The following is a 9,933-nucleotide window of genomic DNA, read 5'->3' on the forward strand; positions in this document are numbered from 1 at the left end:
GAGACAGAGTCTCACTGTCTTGCCCAGGCTGGCATACAGTGGCACAATCTTGGCTCATTGCAACCTCTGCCTCTCAGGCTCAAATGATCCTCCCACCTCGGCCTCCTGAGTAGCTGGGACTATAGACGCACGCTACCATGACTGACTGATTTTTGAATTTTTCGTAGAGACAGGATTTTGCCATGTTGCCGAGGCTGGTCTTGAACTCCTGGGCTCAAGCAATCCACCTGCCTCAGCCTCTCAAAGTGCTGGGATTACATGTGTGAGCCACTGCACCCGGCTCAGATCGTGTTTTTTAATTCATTCAGCTACTCTATACCTTTTGATTGGAGAGGTTAGTCCATTTATAGTCAATGTTATTATTTTGTTTCCTGGTTGTTTTGTGGTCTTCTCTTGCTTCCTTCTTTCCATCTGTCCATCCATCTGTCTTCCTTTTTGTGAAGATGATTTTTTTTCTGGCAGTATGTTTTAATTTTTTGCTTTTTATTTTTTGCGTATCTAATGTAGGCTTTTTAAATTTGAGGGTACCATGAAGCTTGCAAATAATATCTTATAACACATTATTTTAAACTAATGACAACTTAACATTGATTGCAAAAACAAACAAGCAAAGAGAAAACTAATACAAAATCTACATTTTAATTTCATCACCCCTACTTTTTAACTTTTTGTTGTTTCCATTTATATCTTACACTGTCTGTGTCTTGAAAAGTTGTTATAGCCATCATATTTGATAGGTTCATCTTTTAGTCTTTCTACTCAGGGCATGAGTAGTTTACACACCACAATTACATTGTTATAATATTTTGTGTTTATCTCTATACTTAGTATTATCAGTGAGTTTTGTACCTTCACCTGAAAACACCTTCAGGTGTTTTCTTATTGCTCATGAACAAGAACATGAATCACAAATGAATTTTTGTGAACATGAATTTGCATGTCACCCTTGTGCAAGGGCCATGCTAATCTCTCTATCATTCCAATTTTAGTATATGTGCTGCTGAAGAGAGCACTGAGTCAGTTTTTACAATATTAAAGTGAGATTTGGAAGACCTGGGGATGCCCAGGTTGCTAATGCTTGTGTTGTACAAGATAAGAAATACTAAAGCCCAGTAAAAGAAAAAAAAGCATATTGGATTGATGTTCTTTGATTATAGTGTGTGAGCATTTTTCAACCATCCTGATTTTAAAATACAAACTTCAGTATATTCATGGAAGCAAGGTACAGTTGTTGAGAGCCAGTGTTTCAGGGTTCAGATCCCAGGTTTACCCCATACTTTGTCTTCTGTGATTCAGTCTTCTCATCTATACAATGAAGGTAATAATAATGCTTGCATCATAACATTATGATATGGTTTGGCTCTGTGTCCCCACCTGAATCTCATCTTCCATTGTAATCCCCATGTTTTAAGGAAGGGACCTATAATCCCCATGTGTTGAGGGAGGGAAGCAACTGGATCATGGGGGCGGTTCCCACATCCTATTCTCACAGTAGCGAGTGAGTTATCTTGAGATCTGATGGTTTTATAAATGTCTGTCATTTCGCCTGCATGCACTTCTCTCTCCTGCTGCCATGTGAAGAAGGTCCTTGCTTTGCCTTCACCTTCCACCCTGGTTGTAAGTTTCCTGAGGTGTCCCCAGCCATGTGGAACTATGAGTCAATTAAACCTCTTTTCTTTATAAATTACCCAGTCTCAGGGAAGTTCTTTATAGCAGTGTGAGAATGGACTAATATAGAGAATTGGTACTGAGGAGAGTGACGTACTGCTATAAGGATATCTGAAAACGTGGAACCAACTTTGTAACAGGCAGAGCTTGGAACAGTTTGGAGGGCTCAGAAGACAGGAAGCTGTGGGAAAGTTTGGAACTTCCTAGAGACTTGTTGAATGGTTTTGATCAAAATGCTGATAGTGATATGGACAATGAAATCCAGGCTGAGGTGGTCTCAGATGGAGATGAGGAACTTACTGGAAACTAAAGCAACAGTCACTCTTACTATGCTTTAGCAAAGAGACTGGTGACATTTTGCTCCTGCCCTAGAGATCTGTAGAACTTTGAACTTGAGAGAGATGATCTGAAATTGGAACTTCCATTTAAAAGGGAAGCAAAGCATAAAAGTTTGGAAAATTTGCAGTCTGACGATGTGGTAGAAAAGAAAAACCCATTTTCTGGGATGAACTTCAAGCCAACTGCAGAAATTTGCATGCGTAATGAGTCAAACGTTAATCACCAAGACAATGGGGAAAATATCTCCAGGGCCTGTCAGAGGTCTTCACAGGAGCCCCTACCATCACAGGTTGGGAAGACTAGCAGGAAAAAATGGTTTCATGGGCCAGGCCCAGGGCCTTGCTGCTTCGTGCCATCTCAGGACTTCGTTCCCTGCATCCCTGTCATGGCTAAAAGAAGCCAATGTACAGCTCAGGCCGTTGCTTCTGAGGGTGCAAGCCCCCAAGGTTTGGCAGCTTCCATGTGGTGTTGGGCCTGCAGTTGCATAGAAGTCAAGAATTGAGGTTTGAGAAACTCTGCCTAGATTTCAGAGGATGTATGGAAACACCTGGATGTCCAGGCAGAGGTCTGCAGGAGCAAACCTCCCATGCAGCAGAGGTCTGCATGGAGAACCTCTGCTAGAGCAGTGCAAAGGGGAAATACGGGGTTGGAGCCTCCACACAGGGTCTCCACTGGGGCACTGCCTAGGGGAGCTGTGAGAAGAGGGCCACCATCCTTAAGACCCCAGAATGTCAGATCTACCAACAGCTTGCACTGTGTGTCTGGAAAAGCTGCAGACACTCAACACCAGCTGTGAAAGTAGCCAGGGAGTGGGGCTGTACCCTATAAAGCCACAGGGACAAAGTTGCCCAAGGCCATAGGAGTCCACCCTTTGCATCAGCATGCCCTGGATTTGAGACATGGAGTCAGAGTAGATTACGTTGGAGCTTTAAGATTTAACGACTGCCCCACTGGATTTTGAACTTGCATGGGACCTGTAGTCTCTTTGTTTTGGCCAATATCTCCCATTTGGAATGAACGTATTTACCCAATGCCTGTACCCTCATTGTACCTTGGAAAAAATAAACTTGTTTTTTATTTTACGGGCTCATGGATGGAAGGGACTTGCCTTGTCTCAGATGAGACTTTGGACTGTGGCTTTTGACTTAATGCTGAAATGCGTTAAGACTTTGGGGGACTGTTGGGAAGGCACGAATGGTTTTGAAATGTGAGGACATAATATTTGGGAGGGGTCAGGGGTGGAATTATATGTTTTGGCTCTGTGTCCTCACACAAATCTCATATTGAATTGTAATTCCCATGTATTGAGGGAGGGACCTGTAATCCCTATATCTTGAGGGAAGAAAGTGATTGGATCATGGGGGTGGTTTCCCCTATCCTGTTCTCATGATAGTGAATGAGTTCTAATGAGATCTGATGGTTTTATAAGTGTTTGGCATTTCCCCTGCTTGCATTTCTCTCTCCTGTTGCCATGTGAAGAAGGTCCTGGCTTTCCCTTCCCCACCATGATTGTAAGTTTCCTGAGGTGTCCCCAGCCATTTGGAACTGTGAGCCAATTAAACCTCTTTCCTTTATAAATTATCTAGTCTTAGGAAGTTCTTTATAGCAGTGTGAGAACAAACTAATACACATTAGTAGGAAGATTAAGTGACTTCATAAAACCCTCAGAACAATGTCTGACACACGGTGTTTATTAAATTAAAGATTAAAAACTAGAATCTTTTGAGGTCCCTAATTGTCTCCTAGATTTTATCCCTCTTCCCAGAACACATCGGCCTCCTTCCTCTACTGACCCAGGAGAAAAGGTCTACTGAAAAGCTGAATGCAACCAGTTGACTCTCCCTAGCCTCCACAAAGTAGATTCATATCCGAGGACCAAGAATAAATAACTGGCCTGATATTGATTTGGTTTTGGGGTCATTCTTTCTTTCCAAAGACTATTTAGAGCACTAAGAAGTCAGTGATTTACAAAATGATGTTTTGATTGTGGAGTGAAAAAGAATGGATACCCTCATAAAATGGCAAAGTTAGTGGAACAGTATTTTGGGGGCAGAATATTTCAGGTTATCCCAGGCATTTAAAATCACAGGTAATGATTCCGTCTTATCCTTGATTGAAACCTTTTTTCCCACGCAGAAATTCAGACAATAATTCAGACAATGTACTGTGATATTTATTACAGTATATTTTATAATAGTGAAAAATTGAAAATAATTTATATGCTCAACAATAGGGACTAGTAAATGAATTATGGTGCAGCCACATACTAAAATTATGCAGCCACTAAAAGATGTATTTCAAAGAGGTTTCAATGACAGTTCAATGTTTTCAGTATAACGTTAAGTGAAAAGAGCAAGACACAAAATAGCATAAAGTGCAGAATCTCAATTTTGTGACAAATATACACACTCACCCAGATGCTCAAAGGAAAAAAAAAGATGAGAAGAATATATGTCAGAAGCATACTGGTGGTTGCCTCTGGGAGGTGAGATAGTAGGTGGTTTTAATTTTCTTCTTTATATTTTATATGCACATCCCTAAATGACAGATCTCGACAAAGGTCCACACATTCCTGCTACTGAGATCCCTGAGCTGCCCTATGTCCTTCACATCCTGTCTGTCAAACTCTCCTTCCATTTTGTGTGATTCCCTTGTCTCCACTCAGTAATTTTCCCTTTTTCTTAAGAGGGAAGATATGATTTCTGTTGCTTGAAAATAACAGAATATAAATTAGTACTATCCCCTAATTGCTTCAGATGCATATATTTTGTATCCTGAACCAAATTGTAAGTTCTGTGACACTATGGACTAGGTCTTTTAGTTTTTCTCTGAATCTCTGAGTTCTTGGTACCTAGGAACTCAAATACTGGGGTTTCCCTTAAGTAGGCTGGGAGCCTAAAAAGGCACATAATAAACATCTTCTAAATGAATACAGGTGACTGAGAGGCATAAGGTGTGGGGAAGGTGATACACAACAAACAGTATCTCCTCCCTAATCAGCTGCTAAGGCACATCACCGGGGCTTTTTGAGAGCAGAGCTAGCTTTGAGGGGAAGAAAAAGTCCATGAGTGCTGATCCTGTTATAAAAACACTTTTCACTGCTAGTCATTAACCTGCAAGCTCAAGTCACTGAGAGAGTGCATCAGCACTGCATGCCCTGCAGCAGAATCCCTCTCCAGTCAAACTTCTATCTTTAACTGAGGCTTGGATGGCATAAACAAGGATCCATCCTGGGGATGTTTTAAGGGACCTTTCTGAAGTCACAAAATGCATACCTGCTTACATACTGAAACCTTCCAACTAGGCTTCTTTTTTTAATGAAACGGTTTCATAGATAATGTCTATTTTGTGCAGTAAGGTTCTTTACAAGCATCATGCAATATCTATACCATCCCGCTAAAAGGAAGTTGAAGCAAGGGTAAGTATCACTGCCTCTACAGTGCACTTGGCAGTCTGTCCTTCGTGTCCATGTGTCTGTCTCCTTGGGTCTCTGCCTGTCTTTCTCCAACTCTCTTTTTGGGTTTTGGTGCTGCTCCCTTGGCCAAGAATGATTCTGCCTATATTTCTTCCTGCCATCACCTGTTCTCTGCTTAGATGCCACCCCCTCCAGAGTCCCTTTTATGACCCCCCATCCCCATACAAACTTCTCTGCTTCCCTCTGCCTAGACTGGGTAAGATGTCCTCCTATGTGTCTCCTTTTCACTCTGCTCTCACTCTTCACAGCACATTTTACACCGAATGGTAATGGTCTGCTCGTCTGTCTTCCCACTAAAAGATCTGCCTCATGCAAACCGCGTGAGGCCAGTGACTGGCCCTCATTCACTCCTGCAGTCACTGTGTCAGCATATGGTATAGAGTTCAGTCATTCACTCAAAAATATTTGCTGAATGTGTCCTATGTGCCAGGCTCTGTACTAGGTGCTGGAAACAAACCATGAACAAAAACACAGTATCTAGATTACTTACCTTCTAGCTTGGAAGACAGATGTGAATCCAATAAACATACAAATAAATATTATTAAACATCCATGATTGTGACAAGTTCTGCTCTAGATATTGGGGACACAACAGTGAATCCCTACCTTTGAGGAGTTTACATTTCTAATTACACTGTGATTACCATGCAATAGAGAGATACACGGTGCCAGAGGACTTACAACAGGGCACTTGACCTGGTCTGCAGTGTGATCAGAGAAGACTTTCCTGAGGAAGTGACCTTGAAACTTCTTAAGCCTGTGCCCCGCCACACTCCATTTATTGTGCCATACACACAATAAATTGAGTGTGTGTATATGTGTTTTTGTGTTTGTGTGTATGAGTATCTACATCCACATCTCTGTTTACATCTAAAGCTCGATATAGACAAAGACATAGGCATAGACACAGGTATAGACATATCCTGGGTTCTGAAGGATAAGCAGAAGTTACCTAGGCAAAGAGGAAGGAAAGGAGCATTCCTGGCAGCTTGAGGGGTGTAGGCACAGGTTCTGATGCCAATGGCATTACAGTGCATTCATGGAGCTGTATGGAATGTAGAGGCAACAGGAATGTGGAGAGAGATGGGACTGGAGAGGTGGGAAGTCAATGGCTGTTGGATGACCAATGAGTCAGCAGCATACACTCACTGTGGGAGGTGTGACCTGCATGCATTTGCCATACTAGTTGAGGACAGTTTCTTCTTCAAGCTGGCTCTCGGTATTTGCTTCCCCTACCAACCTGCTGAGTATTTGCTGATTTATTCCAGTTGAAGGGACCACTGATGGATGTGGTGTCCCAGACCTGGCCTCATTCCCATGGTCTTTATTTTTTATTTTTTGAGATAAGGTCTTCCTCTGTCACCCATGCTGGAATGCAGTGGCACAATCATGGCTCATGGCAGTCTCAACCTCCTGGGCTCAAGTGATCCTCCCACCTCAGTCTCCCAGGTAACTGGGAACATAGGTGTGTGCCACCATACCTGACTAATTAAAAAAATTTTTTTTTTTAGAGATGGGGTCTCACTATGTGTCCCAGGCTGCTCTCAATCTCCTGGGCTCAAGTGATCTTCCCACCTTGACCTCCCAAAGTGCTGGGATTACAGGCGTGAGCCACCATGCTCAACCCCCTATGGTCTTTTTAGTAGTTTCTATGTACAGGCCTCTCTCTTCACACCCATGGTGTTTTGCTGCTCCTGCATATCCCTTTGCCACACTCTCTAATGCAGATAGACATCAGGGAGCTGGAATATGTTATAACAATATTGTAAAACACAAGCAGATAGCTTAATCTACAGTCTTCACAGAGTGAAAAAAAAATCGGACCACATCATTTTCTAATTTTGTTTTTAGAACTCTCTCCTCCTTACACAAAGCTGAAAAATTCCTTAGGATGATCATGTAAAGTTTCCTTCAAGGATTTCATGTTGTGCTTCTAAAACCTATCTTGTGCTTATTGGAACAAACCAGTGAGCTACTCCTTAGCTTGTTTCTCTCTTTTAAAAGGTCTTTCTCATAGAGCAAAGTGTGTCTAAGATGCTAGAATAGGCTCTAATTACTTGTTTGCTTTTCATCTGAGACTCACAGGCTCCTGGTGGGTGGAATGATTCACATTGGACCAAGTGTATGACCCCCTCTTCTTGCTGACTATGAGGCTAAGGAAGAGATAGCAGAAGGGAGGAAAGACAACAACAGCATCTCAAAAACAAAAGAGCAACAGATGATGGTGACAACAGGGATTACAAAGTTACATGTTAAAATGCACAGCAAACAGAAGGAGACAGGGCAGTGAAAAACATACCTGGGCCAGCTTTTGAGCACCAGAGGCTCATGTCTACCACAGATGACCCACCCGAGGGGAACATCAATGGAATAAAGGTTGGACGAAGGTGAGATGGCCTAGAGCTAGCCTAGATTTGAAAGCAGAATCAGGAAAATAATAGATATTGGAAATCAAGAAATCAGGGCATTGAATGATGACAGGAGAGCATGACTTCCTGGAGCTGGAGAGATTTCTAAGCAGTTGGCCACCTATAGATTTCCTACGAGGTGTATCCTGGATCTTGAAGAAGATATCTGATAATTAGATACCAGGCTAAAATGGAACTAGTGAACATATTAATGTCTTTATTTTTTAACATATTTTTCTGGTCATAAAAGTAGAACATACAGATGAAAAGTATAAAGGCAAAAATATCAAATCCTATCACCAAGGGAGCTTATTAAGAGTCTTTTTGGGGATTCCCTGTTCAATAAATGGTGCTGGGATAGCTGGCTAGCCATATGCTGAAGGATGAAACTCTGGACCCCAACTTCTTACCATATACAAAAATTAACTCAAGATGGATTAAAGATTTAAGTGTAAGACCTCAAACTATAAGAATGCTAGAAGAACACTTAGGAAACACCATTCTGGATGTCAACCTTGGGAAAGAAGGCATAACTAAGTCCTGAAAAGCAATTGCAACAACAACAACAACAACAAAAAATGGACAAATGGGACCTAATCAAACTAAAGAGCTCCTGCACAGCAAAAGAAAATCATCAACAGAGCAAACACAACCTACAAAATGGGAGAAAATATTCACAAACTATGCAATTAACAAAGGTCTAATATCCCGAATTTATTAGGAACTTAATTCAACAAGCAAAAAACAAATAACTATTAAAAAGTGAGCAAGAGACATGAGCAGACGCTTAAAAGAAGACAGACAAGCAGCCAACACACATATGCAAAAATGTTCAACCTCATTACTCATTAGGGAAATGCAAATCAAAACCACAATGAGATAGCATCTCACACCAGTCAGAATGACTACTATTAAAAAGTCAAAAAATAACAGATACTGGTGAGGCTGCAGAGAAAAGAGAACACTTATATACTGTTAGTGGGAATGTAAACTAGCTCAGTCACTGTGAAAAGCAGTTTGGAGATTTCCCAAGGAACTTAAAACAGAACTGCCATTCAACGCAGCAATCCAATTACTGGGTACATAGACCCAAGAAGATAAATTGTTCTACCAAAAAGACACATACACTGATATGTTTATCACAGCACTATTCACAGTAGCAAAGACATGGCATCAACCTAGGTGCCCATCAACGGTGGATTGCATAAAGAAAATGCGGTACATATATACCTTGGAATACTATGCAACCATAAAAACCATGAAATCATGTTATATGCAGTAACATGGATGCAGCTGGAGGCCATTATCCTAAGCAAATTAACACAAGAACAGAAAACAAAATATCACATGTTCTCACTTATAAGTGGGAGTTAAACATTGGGTGAACATGGACATAAAGATGGCAACAATAGACACTAAGGACTACTAGAGTGGGGACGGAGGGAAGCAAGGATTGAAAAACTATTGGGTACCATGCTAACTACCGGGGTGATAGAATCAATTGTACCCCAAACCTCAGCACCATGCAACATGTCCCATGTAACAAACCGGCATAGGTACTCCCTGAATCTAAAATAAAAGTTACAGTAATTTTTTTAAAAGACTCAGGAATTTCCTGATGTCTTTGTTTTATCTGTGCATATACAAGCACCCTCAAACTTCCCCCCCAAATAGGAAATAATATGAAATATTCCACGTTGTAACCTGCTTTTCTATCTTATACATAATGTTCTATATCAATATATATAATTTCATATCACTTTAATGACTAAATAGTATTCAATCATGGATTTAAGTAATTTAATCTAGGGGCTCAAAAGAATTTTTTATTGTTAATCATTATAAATAATGTTAAAATGATGTGTTTGCTGACAAAATTCAGTACATAGCTATGATTATCTTAGGATAAATTCCTACAAGTAGAATTGATAGGATAAAGGACATGCATGTTTTTAAAGACTGTGAATACTATTCCAAATTTCCCTTATAAAGTTCATGCCCGTTTACACTCCTGGGTCCTTCTATCAGCATATAAGCATTCCC

The 9,933-nt window shown here is 40.9% G+C and overlaps 1 non-coding gene across 1 annotated transcript; it reads right to left on the minus strand.

The window, feature by feature from the left end:
- Positions 1-909: 909 nt before the first annotated feature.
- LOC123575349 (U6 spliceosomal RNA) lies at positions 910-1,013 on the minus strand. The gene has a single exon (XR_006700647.1). It is a non-coding gene; the product is annotated as a U6 spliceosomal RNA (small nuclear RNA).
- Between the last annotated feature and the right edge of the window lie 8,920 nt (positions 1,014-9,933).

This window comes from Macaca fascicularis, chromosome 8 (genome assembly GCF_037993035.2).
Source record: "Macaca fascicularis isolate 582-1 chromosome 8, T2T-MFA8v1.1".
Lineage (NCBI taxonomy): Eukaryota > Metazoa > Chordata > Mammalia > Primates > Cercopithecidae > Macaca > Macaca fascicularis.